This window comes from Pongo abelii, chromosome 23 (genome assembly GCF_028885655.2).
Source record: "Pongo abelii isolate AG06213 chromosome 23, NHGRI_mPonAbe1-v2.0_pri, whole genome shotgun sequence".
NCBI lineage: Eukaryota > Metazoa > Chordata > Mammalia > Primates > Hominidae > Pongo > Pongo abelii.
In genome coordinates this window covers 10,623,181-10,641,116 of record NC_085929.1, presented here as the reverse complement: position 1 = coordinate 10,641,116, position 17,936 = coordinate 10,623,181, and positions in this window count along the sequence as shown.

Genomic DNA, 17,936 nt, shown 5'->3' with positions numbered 1-17,936 from the left:
TCTGCGTTGCATTCCATGTTCCATTACACTTTCCATTACACGTTGCATTCCACATTGTATTCCACGTTCCATTCCATTCCATTACAAATTCCATTCCACATTCCATTCCACTTGGCATTCCACATTCCATTCCATTCCATTCCACATTGCATTCCATTCCATTTCACATACCCATCAATTCCATTCCACATTCCACTCCATTCCATTCTACATTCTATTCCATTCCATTCCAGATTCCATTCCATTCCATTCCACGTTGCTTTGAATTCCATTCCACATTCCATTCCATTCCATATTCCTTTCCATTCCATTCCATTCCATTCCAAATTCCATTCTATTTCATTCCATTCCATTCCACATTCCATTCCACTTTCCATTCCATTCCATTCCACTATCCACTCCATTCCATTCCATTTCTCGTTTCATTTCATTCCATTACACAATCCATTCCATTCAATTCCGCAATCCATTCCATTATATTAGGCTCCAATCCATTCCAGATTTCATTCCATTCCATTGCATTCCGTTCCAATCCATTCCACATTGCATTCCATTCCATTCCATTCCACTTTCAATTCCATTTCATTCCATTCAATTTCACATTCCATTCCACATTACATTCCAATCCATTGCACAATCAATTACACATTACTTTTCTTTGCATTCCAATCCATTCCACATCCATTCCACATTCCATTCTATTCCATTCCACATTCAATTCCAGATTCCATTCCAGTCCATTCAGCATTCCATTCGAAGTTCCGTTCAATTGCATTCCACATTCCATTTCATTCCTTTCCGAATTCATTTCCATTATTTTACAAGTTCTATACCATTCCGTTCCACATTCCATTCCATTCCAATCCACTTTCCATTCCGTTTCAAATTCCATTCCTTTCCATTCAATATTCCATTCCATTCCATTCCACATTCCATTCTATTCCATTCCACATTCCATTCCATTCCATTTCACATACCCATCAATTCCATTCCACATTCCACTCCATTCCATTCTACATTCTACTCCATTCCATTCCAGATTCCATTCCATTCCATTCCACGTTGCATTGAATTCCATTCCACATTCCATTCCATTCCATATTCCTTTCCATTCCATTCCAATCCATTCCAAATTCCATTCCATTTCATTCCATTCCATTCCACATTCCATTCCTCTTTCCATTCCATTCCATTCCACTATCCATTCCATTCCATTCCGTTCCATTCCATTCCATTCCATTCCACGTTTCATTTCATTCCATTCCACAATCCATTCCATTCCATTCCACATTCCACTCCATTATATTAGGCTGCAATCCATTCCAGATTTCATTCCATTCCATTCCATTCCATTCCGTTCCAATCTATTCCACATTGCATTCAATTCCATTCCATTCCACTTTCAATTCCATTCCATTCCATTCAATTTCATATTCCATTCCACATTCCATTCCAATCCATTGCACAATCAATTCCATATTACTTTTCTTTCCATTCCAATCCATTCCACATCCATTCCACATTCCATTCTATTCCATTCCACATTCAATTCCAGATTCCATTCCAATCCATTCGGCATTCCATTCGAAGTTCCATTCAATTGCATTCCACATTCTATTTCATTCCTTTCCGAATTCTATTCCATTATTTTACGAATTCTATGCCATTCCATTCCAAATTCCATTCCATTCCAATCCACTTTCCATTCCATTTCACATTCCATTCCTTTCCATTCCACATTCCATTCCATTCCATTCCACATTCCATTCCATTCCATTCCACATTGCATTCCATTCCATTACACATTCCATTCCATTACAAATTCCATTCCATTCCTTTCCATTAAATTCCAAATTCCAATCAACATTCCATTCAATTCCACTCCACATTCCATTCCATTACAAATTCCATTCCATTCCTTTCCATTAAATTCCAAATTCCAATCAACATTCCATTCCATTCCACTCCACATTCCATTCCATTGCGTTCCATATTCCATTCCATTCCATTCCATTTAATTCCATTGCATTCCAATCTAAGTTATATTCCAATTCCATTTCATATTCCATTCCATTCCATTCCACGTTCCGTTCCATTCCGTTACACCTTCTATTCCATTCCATTCCACATTCCTTTCAATTCCATTCCACCTTCCATTCCATTCCATTCCACTCCAATCCATATTCCATTCCCCATTCCATTCCATTCCACATTCCATTCCGCATTCCAGTCCATTCCATTCCACATTCCATTCCACTTTCCACTCCATTCCATTCCACATTTTCTTCCACATTTTTTTCCATTCTATTCCACATTGCATTCCATTCCATTCCATTCGGCATTTCATTCCATTCCATTCCACATTGCATTCCATTCCATTCCATTCCATTCCATTCCATTCCAATCCTCGTTCCATTCCATTCCATTCCAAGTTATATTTCATTCCATTGCACGACGCATTTTATTCCATTTCCCGTTCCATTCCATTCCATTCCATTCCCTTCCACATTCCATTCCATTCCATTCCCTTCCACATTCCATTCCATTCCATTCCACATTCCATTCCATTCCATTCCACATTCCATTCCATTCCCTTCCACATTCCATTCCACTCCATTCCATTCCATTAAACATTCCTTTCCTTTCCTTTCCATTCCGCTTTCCATACCATTCCATTCCATTCCACATTCCATTTTTTCAATTCCACATTCCATTCCATTCCGTTCCACATTCTATTGCATTCCATTAAATTCCACATTCCATTCCACATTCCTTTCTCTTCCATTCCACATTCCATTCCATTCCATTCCATTCCACGTTCCATTCCACGTTCCATTCCACTTTCCATTCCAAGTTCTATTCCATTCCATTCCACTACACGTTCCATTCCACATTCCATTCCATTCCATTACACTTTCCATTCCACATTTCATTCCACATTACATTCCGTTCCATTCCACGTTGCATTCAACATTGTATTCCACATTGCATTCCATTCCATTCCTCATTCCATTTCATATTCCATTCCTCATTCCATTCTATTGCATTCCACATTCCATTCCAAATTCTGTTCCATTCTATTCCACATTCCATTTCATTTCTTTCCACTTTCCATTCCATTCAATTTCGTTGCATATATCATTCCACTCCATTCTGCATTCCATTCCATTGCATTCTATTCCATTCCACATTCCATTCAAATCCATTCCACATTCCTTTTCATCCCATTCCACGTTCCATTCCATTCCATTCCAAGGTCCATTCAATTCCATTCCAGATTCCATTCCATTCCATTCCTTTCCACATTCCATAGTATTGCATTCCATTCCGCGTTCCATTGTTTCCATTCTGCGTTCCGTTCCGTTCCATTCCATTCTGCATTCCATTCCATTGTAATCCACATTCCATTCCACATCCCTTTCCATTCCAGTCCGCATTCCATTTCGCGTTCCACTCTATGTTCCATTCCACATTCAATTCCACGTTCCATTGTGCTTTCCATTCCACTTTCCATTACATATTCCATTCCATTCCTTTCCACATTACATACCATGCCATTGCATTCTATTCCAGTTTCCATTCCATTCCATTCCACATTGCATTCTATTCCACATTCCCTACAATTCCTTTGCATTCAAAACCAAATTCCGTTGCACCTTCCATTCCATTCCATTCCACATTCCATTCCATTCCATTCCGCATTCCATTCCATTCCATTCCACACTCAATTCTATTACATTCCATTTTCCATTCCATTTCATTACATTTCACATTCATTTCATTTATTCCACATTGCATTCCATTCCACTCTATTCTACGTTCAATTCCATTCCATTCCACATTCAATTCCATTCCATTCCGCATTGCATTCTATTGCATTCCACTCCATTCCATATTACATTCCATTCCATTCCACATTCCCTTCCACTCCATTACTTTCCAATCCAGATTCCATTCCACATTCCATTCCTTTCCATTCCTTTCCTTTCCACGTTCCATACCACGTTCCATTCCAGATTCCATTCCATTCCATTCCATTCCACCTTCCATTCCATTCAATTCCATATTCCATTCCATTCCATTCCACTTTCCATTCCATTCGACATTCCATTCCAACCCATTCCATTCCACTTTCCATTCCATTCCATTCCACTCCACTTTCCATTCCATTCCATTCCACGTACCATTCCACTCCATTCCAGGTACCATTCCATTCCATTCCAAGTGGCATTCCTTTCCATTCCGTGTTCCATTCCATTCCATTTAAATCCTTTCCACGTTTCATTCCATTCCACATTCCATTCCATTCCATTCCATTCAATGTTCCATTCCATTCCATTTCATTCCACATTCCATGTCATTCCTCATTCCATTCCATTCAACGTTCCACTCCATTCCGTTCCATTCCAGATTCCATTCCTTTCCCCATTCCATTCCATTCCACGTTCCATTCCATTCAATTCCACATTGAATTCCACATTCCATTCCATTCCACCTTCCATTCCGTTCCACATTCCATTCCACTCCATTCCATTCCACATTCCATTCCATTCCACAATCCCTTCCTTTTTCCATTCCATTCCTTACCACATTCCATTCCATCCATTCCATTCCACATTCCATTCCATTCAATTCCACGTTGCATTCCACATTCAATTCCATTCCAACTTCCATTCCATTCCACATTTCATTCCATTCCACATTCCCTTCTTCTTTCCAATCCATTCCTTACCACATTCCATTTTTTTCCATTCCACGTTCCATTCCATTCCATTCCACTTTCCTTTCCACATTCCATTTCACATTCCATTCCATGTTGAAGTCCAGGTTCCATTCCACTTTCCATTATACATTCCATTCCATTTCTTTTCACATTCCATTACACATTCCACTCTATTCCATTCGACTTTCCATTCCATTATTGTCCGCATTAGATTCCACATTCCATTCCATTCCATTCCACATTCCGTTCTGCATTCCATTCCATTCCATTCCATTTCATTGCATTCCAATATATTCCATTCTATTTTCCATTCCATTCCACCAACCATTTCTCATTCCATTCCATTCCATTCTACATTCCATCCCATTCCATTCCATATTCCATTCCATTCCACTTTCCCTTCCTCATTCCATTCCATTCTATTCAACATTCCATTCAATTCCACTTTCCATTCCATTCCACATTCCGTTCTACATTCCTTTCCATTCCATTCCAGATTGAATTGTACATTACTTTCCACATTCCTTTCCATTCAATTCCTCATTACATTCCCCATTCTATTCCATTCAGTTCCACACTCCATTCCCCATTCCATTCCACATTCCATTCCCCATTCCATTCCATTCCATTCCACATTCCATTCCTTTCCATACCATTGCATTGCAAATTCCATTGCACATTCCATTCCATTGCACCCAACATTTCATTCTATTCCACTCCATATTTCATTTCATTCCACTCCAGATTCCATTTCATTCCAATCCACATTGCAGTCCATTCCCCATTACATTCCACCTTCCATTCCATTCCATTCCTCATTTCATTCCACTCCATTCCATTCCACATTGAATTCCCTTCCATTCCATTCCATTCCATTGCATTACACATTCCATTCCATTCCAATCCACATTCAATTCCATTCCATTCCACGCTACATTCCGTTCCACATTCCATTCAATTCCGTTCACAGTGCATTCCATTCCATTCCAGATTCCTTTCCGTTACATTCCACATTCCATTCCATATTCCATTCCATTCCATTCCATTCCACATTCCATTCGATTCCACATTCCATTCGATTCCAATCCATATTCCACTCCATTCCACATTTCATTCCACCTTCCATTCCATTCCATTCCATTCCACATCTATTTCATTCCACTCCACATTCCATTACATTCCATTCCACATTGCATTCCATTCCATTCCACATTCCATTCCATTCCACATTCCATTCCATTCCATTCCATTCCATATTCCATTCCACATTCCATTCCATTCCACTCCACATTACATTCCACTCCATTCCACATTCCATTCCATTCCATTCCATTCCACATTCCATTCCATTCCATTCCATTCCATAACATTCCATTCCGCGTTCCATTACATGTTCCATTCCACGTTCCTTTCCATTCCATTCCACGTTCCATTGAACTTTCCATTCCACGATCCTTTCTTTTGAATATCACATACCATTCCCTTCCATTCCACATTAAATTCCATTCAGTTCCACATTCCAATCCATTCCATTCCATATTCCTTTACATTCCATTCCCCATTCCATTCCATTCCGTTCCATATTCCGTTCCCTTCCATTCCATATTCCGTTATATTCCGTTCCACATTAAATTCCATTGCATTCCATTCCATTCCACGTTCCATTCCACATTCTATTCCTCATTCCATTATATTCCATTCCACATTCCCTTCCATTCCATTTCACATTCCACTCCATGTTCCATTCCACATTCCTTCCATTGCATTCCACATTCCATTCCATTCTATTCAACATTCCATTCCATAACTTTCCACGTTTCATTTCATTCCATTTCATACCACATTCCATTCCTTTCCATTCCACATTCCATTGAATTTCATTCCACGTACCATTACATTCCACATTCCATTCCACATACATTTCCTTCCATTACAGATTACATTCCAATCCCTCCCAGATTCCATTCAACGTTGCATTATACATTCCATTTCACGTGCCATTCCTTTCCATTCCATTCCAGTCCACATTCCATTCCAGATTCCATTCCATTCCATTCCACATTCCACACTATTCCATTCCATTGCGTATTCCTTTCCATTCCATTCCAGATTGTATTCCACAGTCCATTCCATTCCATTCAACATTGCTTTCCACATTACATTCTATTCCATCCCACATTGCATTTCAAATTCCATTCCACATTCCATTCCTCATTCCATTCAATTCCATTCCAAATTCCGTTCCACATTCCATCCCACATTCCATTCCATTCCATTCCACATTCCATTCCACATTCCTTTGCACATTCCATTCCATTCCATTCCTCATTCCATTCCACATTCGATTACGTTCCACATATCATTCCATTCCATTCCACTTACCATTCCATTCCATTCCACATTCAATTCCATATTCCATTCCATTCCACTCAACATTCCATTCCACATTCCATTCCACGTTCCATTAAATTCCGTTGTGTTACTTTCCACGTTCCATTTCATTCCATTCCACATTCCTTTCCAAGTTCCATTTCACATTCCATTTCACATACCATTCCATTTCATTCCACATTCCATTCTTTATTCCATTCCACATTCCATTGCATTCCATTCCACATTCCACTCCATGTTCCTTTCAATTCCATTCCTCGTTCCATTCCACGTTCCATTCCACATTCCATTCCACATTTCATTCCGTTACATTCCACGTTCCATTGCACAATCCATTCCTCACTCAATTCCATTCAATTCCACATTCAATTCCATTCCTTTCCACACTCCATTCCTCATTCCATTGAATTCCCTTCCACATTCTATTCCACATTCCATTCCATACTATTCCACGTTGCATTCCATTCCATTTCACATTCCATTCCATTCCATTCCATATTCCACTCCACGTTCCATTCCACATTACATTTCACATTCCATTCCACATTCGATTCCATTCCAAATTCCTTCCTTTCCATTCCACATTCCGTTAAACATTGCTCTCCACGTTCCATTCCACATTCCACTCCACGTTTCATTCCCTTCCATTCCACCTTCCGTTGCATTCCATTTCACGTTCTGTTTCATCTTCCCTTCCATTCCATTCCACATTTCATTCCACATTCTATTCTGCATTACATTCTATTCCATTCCACATTCCATTCCACGTTCCATTCCACATTCCATTCCACCTTACATTCCACATTCCATTCCTTTCCTTTCAACATTCCATTCCACATTCCATTCCATTCAATTCCACATTCCATTCCACATTCCATTCCCCGTTTCATTCCATACCATTCCACGTTCCATTCCATTCCATTCCATGTTGCATTTCATTCTATTCAATGTTTCAATCCACATTGCATTTCACATACCTTTTCGCATTCCATTTCGCATTCCATTGCTTTCCATTCCATTCCATTCCACATTCCTTTCACTTCCAATCCACATTCCTTTCCATTCCATTCCACGTTCCTTTCCCTTCCACGTTTCATTCCATTCCATTCCACTTTCCATTTCATATTGCCTTCCTTTCAATTTTACAGTCCATTCCATTCCATTCCATACAATTCCATATTGCATTCCACGTTCAATTCCATTCCAATCCACTTTCCTTTCCACGTTCCATTCCACATTCCATTCCACGATCCATTCCACTTTCTATTTGACATTCCTTTCCATTCCATTCCACGTTCCACTCCTTTTCATTCCACGTTCCATTTCCTTCCATTCCACATTTCATACCACATTCCATTTCACATTCCATCCCACATTCCATTTCACATTCTCTTCCATTTCATTACATTCCACTTTGCTTTCCATTCCAATCCATATTCCATTCCATTCCACATTGTATATCATTCCACCTTCCATTGAATTCCACATCCCATTACATTCCATTCCACATTCCATTCCATTCCATTCCACATTACATTCCACATTCATTTCCATTTCATTCTATTCCACATTACATTCCACATTCCATTCCATGTTCGATTCCACGTTCCACTCCATATTCCATTGCACGTTCCAATCCGTTCCATTCCATTCCACATTCCATTCCATTCCATTCCGCATTCCACATTCCATTCCATTCCATTCCACATTCTATTCCACACACCATTCAATTCTATTCTACTTTCCATTCCACATTCCATACCATTCCATTCCACATTCCACACCGTTGCATTCCACATTCCATTCCATTCCACTCCACGTTCCATTCCATATTCCATTTCACTTTCCCTTCCAACTTCCATTCCCATCCATTCCATTCCATTACAAATTCCATTCCATTCCATTCCACGTTCCATTCCATGTTCCATTCCACTTTCCCTTCCACCTTCCATTCCAATCCATTCCATTCCATTACACATTCCATTCCATTCCATTCCACAATCCATTCCATTCCATTCCACATTCAGTTCCTTTCCATTCCATTGCATTCCATTCCACATTCCATTCCACATTCCATTGCATTCAATTTCACATTTCTCTTCATTCTATTCCATTCCACTCCACATTCCATTCCATTCAATTCCATTCCACATTACATTCCATTCCATTCCAACTTCCATTCCACTTTCCATTCCACATTCCATTTCACATTCCATTCCATTCGATTCCACATTCCATTCCATTCCCTTCTATTCCATTCCACATTCCATTCCACATTCCATTTGAAATTCCATTCCATTCGATTCCACATTCAATTCCATTCCCTTCCAACACATTCCACATTCCATTCCACATTTCATTCCACATTCCATTTCACATTCCATTCCATTCCATTCCAATTTTCCATTCCACTTTCGATTCCAATCCATTCCATTCCACATTCCATTCCATTATATTCCACATTCCATTCCACTTTTCAACCCATTCCATTCCTCGTTCTGTTCGATTCCATTCCACATTCCATTCCATTCCACTCGTTTCCACATTCCTTTCCACTCCATTCCGTTCGTTTCCACATTTCTTTCGGCATTCCATTCAATTCCACGTTCCATTCGGCATTCCATTCTATTCCACGTTCCATTCCACATTCCCTTCCATTCCACATTCCATTCCAAATTCCATTCCATCCCTTTCCACATTCCATTCCATTGCATTCCACGTTCCATTCTAATCCATTCCACGTTCCATTCCACGTTGCATTCCTCGTTCCCTTCTAGGTTCTATTTCACATGCCATTCCATTCCGCTCCAAGTTCCATTACACTTTCAATTCTAATCCACTCTACATTGCAGTCCACATTCCATTCCACAATGCAGTCCACATTCGGTTACATTCCGTTCCATTCCACATGCCATTTGATTCCGTTCTACGTGCCATTCCATTCCATTCCACACTACTTTCAATTCCATTTCACCTTCCATTCGATTTCATTCCATTCCACATTCTATTCCATTCCACATTCCCTTCCATTCCATTCCATTCCACATTCCATTTCATTCCATTCCAATCCATTCCATTCCACATTCCGTTCCATTCCATTTTGTTCCAATTTCTATCCCATTGCACATTCCGTTGCATTCCACTCCACATTCCATTCCATTCCATTACATTACACATTCCATTCCACATTCCTTTCAACATTCCATTCCAAATTTCATTCTTTCCATTACACATTCCTTTCCACACTCCATTGCATTCCGTTCCACATTCTATTACTTAATCCATTTCATTCCATAACACATTCCATTCCACTCGACATTCGGTTCCACATTCCATTCCAAATTCCATTCCACATTCCATTCCACGTTCCATTCCATTAGTTTCCACGTTCCATTCAACGTTTCATTCCACATTCCATTCCACATTCCATTCCGATCTATTCCACCTTCCATTCCACAGTCAATTCCACATTCCATTTCACATTCCATTCCATTCTATTCCACATTCCATTCCACAGTGCATTCCGTTTCATTAAACATTCAATTACACATTCCATTCCATTTAATTCCGCATTCCTAGCACATTATATTCCACGTTCCATTCCAACTTCCCTTCCACGTTCCATTCCGTGTTCCATTCCATTGCGTTCCATGATCCATTCCATTAAATTCCATATTCTATTCCATTCCGTTTTACATTCCATTCCACATTACATTTCACATTCCATTCCACATTCCATTGCGCATTCCATTCCATTCAATTCCAGATTACATTCCATTCCAATCCACATTCCATTCCATTCCATTCCACATTCCATTCCATTCCATTCCACATTCTATTCCATTCCATTCCACATTCCATTCCATTCCCTTGCACATTCCATTCCATTCCATTCCGTTACATTCCATTCCACATTCCATATATTTTCCTTCCATTCCACATTCCATACCATTCCATTCCATTCCACATTCCATACCTTTTCATTCCATTCCACATTCCATACTATTCCATTCCATTCCAGATTCCATTTTTTCAATTCAACATTCCATTCCACATTCCATTGCATTCATTCCATTCCATTGCATTAATTCCATTCCACATTTCTTTCCCTTATATTCCACATTCCGTTGCATTCCTTTCCGTTCCTTTACATTTTCTATAGCATTTCATTCGATTCCACATTCCATTGCCTTCTGTTATGCATTCCATTCCATTCCATTCCGCATTCCATTCCATTGCATTCCACATTCCATTCCACATCCCTTTCGATTTCATTCCACATTCCATTCCATGTTCCACTCCACATTCCATTCCACGTTCCTTTTTACTTTCCCTTCCACATTTCAATACATATTCCATTGCATTCCTTTCCACACTACATACCATTGCATTGCCTTCTGTCCCACATTCCATTCCATTTCAATCCACATTCCATTCCAAATTCCATTCAATTCTATTCTACATTCAATTACATTCCATTCCACATTCCATTCCATTCAATTCCAAATTCCATTCCATTCCATTCCAAATTCCATTCTATTCCATTACGCATTCCATTCTATTCCACATTCCCTTCCATTCCTTTTCATTCAATTCCAAATTCCATTCCATTCCATTCCAAATTCCATTCCATTCCATTTCGCATTCCATTCTATTCCACATTCCCTTCCATTCCTTTTCATTCAAATCCAAATTCCATTCCACATTCCACTCCATTCCATTCCACATTCCATTCCATTCCTTTCCACTTTCAATTCTATTCTATTGCTCATTCCATTCCATTCCATTCCACATTCTATTTCATTTAATCCAGATTGCATTCCATTGCATTCCACATTGCATTCCATTCCATTCTATTCCACATTCTATTCCATTCTATTACAATTTCCATTCCATTGCATGCCATTCCAGTCCGTATTACATTCCATTCCATTCCACATTCCATTCCATTCTATTCCATTCCATTCCACATTTCATTGCTTTCCATTCCATTCCTTTCCACGTTCCATTCCACATACCATTCCACATTCCCTTCCATTCCATTCCATTCAATTCAACATTCCATTCCATTCCACATTCCCTTCTACATTCCATTCCGTTTCATTCCACTTTGCATTCAACATTCCATTCCACATTCCATTCCTTTCAATTGCACATTTCTTTTCCCATTCCATTCCATTCAATTCCACATTCCATTCCCCATTCCATTCCCCATTCCATTCCTCATTCCATTACATTCCATTCCACATTTCATTCCACAATCCATTCCAAGTTCCATTCCATTCCATTCCTCATTCCATTCTATTCAATTCCGCGTTGCATTCCACTTTCCACTCCACATTCCATTCCATGTTACATTCTACATTCCATTTAATGTTCCATTGCACGTTCCTTTCCTCTCAATTCCATGTTCAATTCTACATTCCATTCCCTTCCATTCTTTTTTCCACTCCACATTCCATTTCAAATTCCGTTCCCTGTTCCATTCCACATTCCATTCCACGTTCCATTCCACATTCCATTGCCCATTCCATTCCAAGTTCCATTCCACTTTCCATTAAACGTTCCATTCCATGATCCATTGCATTCTATTCCACGTTCCATTCCACATTCTCCTGCATTCCATTGTACATTCCATTCAAGATTCCATTCCACATTCCAATAAATTCCATTCCACATTCCATTCCATTCCATTATACATAAAATTCCACATTCCATTCCATTCCATACCACATTCTATTCCACATTCCATTCCATTCCATACCACATTCCATGACATTACATTCCACATTCCAGTCCACATTTCATTCCACATTCCATTCCATTCCATTCCACATTCCATTCAACATTCCGTTCCAAATTCCATTCCATTCCACTCCACATTCAATTGCAAATTCTATTCCACATTCCATTCCGTTCCATTCCGCTTGCCGTTCCACATTCCATTCCACATTCCATTCCATTCTATTCCATTCCATTCCAGATTCCATTCCACATTTCATTCCACATTCCTTTGCACATTCCATTCCATTCCATTCCACATTTCATTCCACATTCCATTCCGGTCAATTTTACATACCATTCCATTCCATTCCACATTCCATTCCATTCCATTCCACATTCCATTCCATTCCCTTCCACATTCCATTCCATTCCATTCCACATTCCATTCTATGTTCCTTTCCAGTTTCCGTTAAATTCCATTGCATTACATTCCACTTTCCATTTCATTCCATTCCACATTCCTTTCCGCATTCCTTTTCACTTTCCATTGCACATTACATTTCACTTTCCACTCCATTCCATTCCACATTCCAATACACATTCCATTCCACGTTCCATTCCATAACATTCCACGATCCATTCCATTCCATTCCCTTCCACGTTCCATTTCATACTATTCAACGTTCCATTCCACATTCCATTCCACATTCAATTCCATTGAATTCCACATTCCATTCCACATGCCATTCCATTTCACATTCCATTCCACATTCCATTGCTTTCCATTCCACGTTACCTTCCACATTCCATTCTACGTTCCATTCCATAACATTCCACCTTCCATTCCATTCACTTCGTCTTTCCATTTCGTTTTATTCCATGTTCCATTCCACTCTATTCCATGTTCCATTCCACATTCCTTTCCACATTCCACTTCGCATTCCATTTCCCATTCCATTGCATTCCATTCCATTCCACTCCACATTCCATTCCATTTCAATCTGCGTTCCATTCCATTCCTTTCCACTTTCCACTCCATTCCACATTCCATTCCATTCCATTCCACGTTCCCTTACTTACCATTCCGCATTCCATTCTATTCCATTCCATTCCATAAAATTCCACATAACCTACCACATTCCATTCCATTCCATTCTACATTCCATTGCACGTTCCATTCCACATTCCATTCCACTTTCCATTCCACTTTCCATTTGACTATACATTCTTTTAAATTCAACGTTCCACTCCTTTGCATTCCACGTTCCATTTCATTCCATTAAACATAACATTCCTCATTCCATTGCACATTCCATTCCACATTCCATTTCGCATTCCATTCCATTCCATTCCATTCCACTTTGTATTCCATTCCATTCCAAGTTCCATTCCATTTTATACATAAAATTCCATTTTATACATAAAATACATTTTATACATAAAATACATTTTATACATAAAATTCCACATTCCATTCCATTCCATACCACATTCCATTCCACATTCCATTCCATTCTATAACACATTCCATGCAATTACATTCCACATTCCAGTCTACATTTCTTTCCACATTCCATTCCATTGCATTCCACGTTCCATTCCACATTCCATTCCTCATTCCATTCCACATTCCATTCCATTCCATTCCATTCCATTCTACATTCCATTCCATTCCACTTTCCTTCCCATTCGACGTTCCATTCCATTCAATTCCATGTTCCGTTCCACATTCCATTCCATTCCACATTCTATTCCATTCCTCATTCCTTTTCTTTCCATTCCATTCCACTTTGCATTCCTTTCCATATTCCCTTCCACGTTCCATTCCATTCCTTACCAGATTCCATTCCATTCCTTTCCACTTTTCATTCCATTCCATTCCACATTCCATCCCACATGGTATTCCATATTCCATTCCACGTTCTAGTCCACGTTGCTTTCCACTTTCCATTACAGATTCCACTGCATTCCATTCCATTGCATTCCGTTTGATTCCATTCCATTATATTACATTCCACATTCCATTCCTTTCCACATTCCTTTTCTCATTCCATTCCATTTCATTCCACATTCCATTCCATTCCATTCCACATTCATTTCCATTCCGAATTCCCTTTCTCATTCCATTCCATTCCATATTCAATTCCACGTTCTAGTCCACGTTCCATTCCTCTTTCCATTACACATTTCATTCCATTCCGTTTCACAATCCATTACACATTCCAATCCATTCCATTCCGCATTCCTTTCCACATTCCATTCCATTTTATTCCACATTCCATTCCACATTCCATTCCATTGCATTGCACTTTCCATACCACATTCCATCCCATTCCATTCCATTAAATTCCATTCCACATTCCATTTCATTCCACATTCCATTCCTCGTTCCATTCCATTCCATTCCAGATTCCATTCCATTCCATTCCACATTCCATTCCAAATTCATTTCCATTCCTTTCCACATTGCATTCCATTTTCCTTTCCACATTCCATTCCTTTCATTTCCACATTGCATTCCATTTTCCTTTCCACATTCCATTCCTTTCATTTCCACATTACTTTCCCCGTTTCATTCCAGTAAATTCAACATTCCGTTACCAAATGCATTCGACATTCCTTTCCCCATTGCATTCCATTCCATTCCACATTCCATTCCACAATCCATTCCAAATTCCATTCCATTCAATTTCACATTTCATTCCCCTTTACATTACACATTCCATTCCTCATTACATTCCATTGCAGTCCACATTCCACTCCCAATCCATTCCGCAATCCGTTACATTCCATTCCACGTTCTATACCACTTTCCATTCCATGTTCCATTCCACAATCCATTCCACATTCCATTCCATCACATTACACATTCCATTCCTTTCCATTCCACATTTCATTGTACGTTTCATTCCCTTACATTCCACATTCCATTCCATTCCATTCCAAGTTCAATTCCATGTTCCATTACATTTCATTCCACATTCCATTACACATTCCATTCCATTTCTTTCCACATTCCATTCCACATTCCATTGCTTTCCATTCCACCTTACCTTCCACATTCCATTCCCCATTCCATTCCATAACATTCCACGTTCCATTCCATTCACTTCCACGTTCCATTTCATTCTATTCCATGTTCCATTCCACATTCCGTTCCACATTCCACTTCCCATTCCATTTCACATTTCATTGCATTCCATTCCATTCCACTCCACATTCCTTTCCATTTCAATCCACATTCCATTCCATTCCTTTCCACTTTCCTCTCCATTGCACATTCCATTCCATTCCATTCCACATTCCCTTACTTACCATTCCACATTCCATTCTATTCCATTCCATTCCATAAAATTCCACATAACATTCCATGTTCCATTCCATTCCATTCTACATTCCATTGCACGTTCCATTCAACATTCCATTCCACGTTCCATTTCACTTTCCATTTGACTTTCCATTCTTTTGAATTCGACGTGCTGCTCCTTTGCATTCCACGTTCCATTTCATTCCATTAAACATAACATTCCTCATTCCATTTCACATTCCATTCCACATTCCATTTCGCATTCTATTCCATTCCTTTCCATTCCATTCCATTCGACTTTCCATTCCATTCGACATTACATTGCAATGCATTCCATTCCATGTTATGTTCTATTCCATTCCAAGGTCCATTCAATTCCATTCCAATCCATTCCACATTCCATTCTGTTCCATTTCATTCCACGTTCCATTCCATTCCATTCCATTCCATATTACATTCCATTCCACTTTCCATTCCATTCTACATTCCATTGCATTCCACTTTCCTTCCCATTTGACGTTCCAATCCATTCAATTACACATTCCATTGAATATTCCATTCCATTCCACATTCTATTCTGTTCCACATTCCTTTCCATTCCATTCCATTCCATTCCACATTGCATTCCATTCCACATTCCTTCCACATTCCATTCCATTCCTTACCAGATTCCATTCCATTCCATTCCACGATACATTCCATTCCATTCCACATTCCATTCCACATGGCATTCCGTATTCCATTCCACGTTCTAGTCCACGTTCCATTCCACTTTCCATTACAGATTCCAATCCATTCCATCTCACATTCCATTACACATTCGGCTCCATTGAATTCCACATTCCATTCCACCTTCCATTCCATTCCGTTCAAAGTTCAATTCCATGTTCCATTACATTCCATTCCACATTCCATTCCACATTCCATTCCATTTCTTTCCACATTCCATTCCGCATTCCATTGCATTCCATTCCACATTGCATTCCAAGTTCCATTCCACGTTCCATTCCATTCCATTCCACTTTCCATTCCAGGTTCCCTTCCACGTTCCAATAGACGATCCATTCCAGGTTCCTTTCCACTCCATTCCAGGTTTCATTGCTTTGCATTCCACATTCCATTAAACATTCCATTTCACATTGCATTCCAAATTCCATTGCACTTTAGATTGCAATCCATTCCACTTTATATTCCATTCCATTCCACATTCCCTTCTACATTCCAATCCATTCCTTTCCCCGTTTCGTTCCACATTCCATTCCACATCCCATTCCATTCCATTCCACATTCCATTCCACAATCCATTCCATTCGATTCCACATTCCATTCAATTCCACATTCCCTTCCATTCCATTCCACATTCCATTCCATTCCATTGCATTCCATTCCACATTCCATTCCAATCCCTTCCAATCCCCATTCCATTCTTTCCTTTCCACAGTCCATTGAATTTCATTCGATATTCCATTCCATTCTATTCCACATTCTATTCCACATCCATTGCTTTCCATTTCAGATTCATTCCATTCCCTCCACATTCCATTCCACGTTGCATTCCATGTTCCATTGCACGTTCCATTCTATTCCATTCCACATTACATTGCAGATTCCATTCCATTCCATTCCACTTTCCATACCATTCCATTCAATTCCATTCCATTCCATATTCCTTTCCATTCCATTACAGATTGTATTCCACATTCCATTACATTCCATTCCACATTCCATTCCATTCCATTCCGCATTCTATTCCATTCTATTCCACTTTTCTTTCCTTTTCATTCCACACCA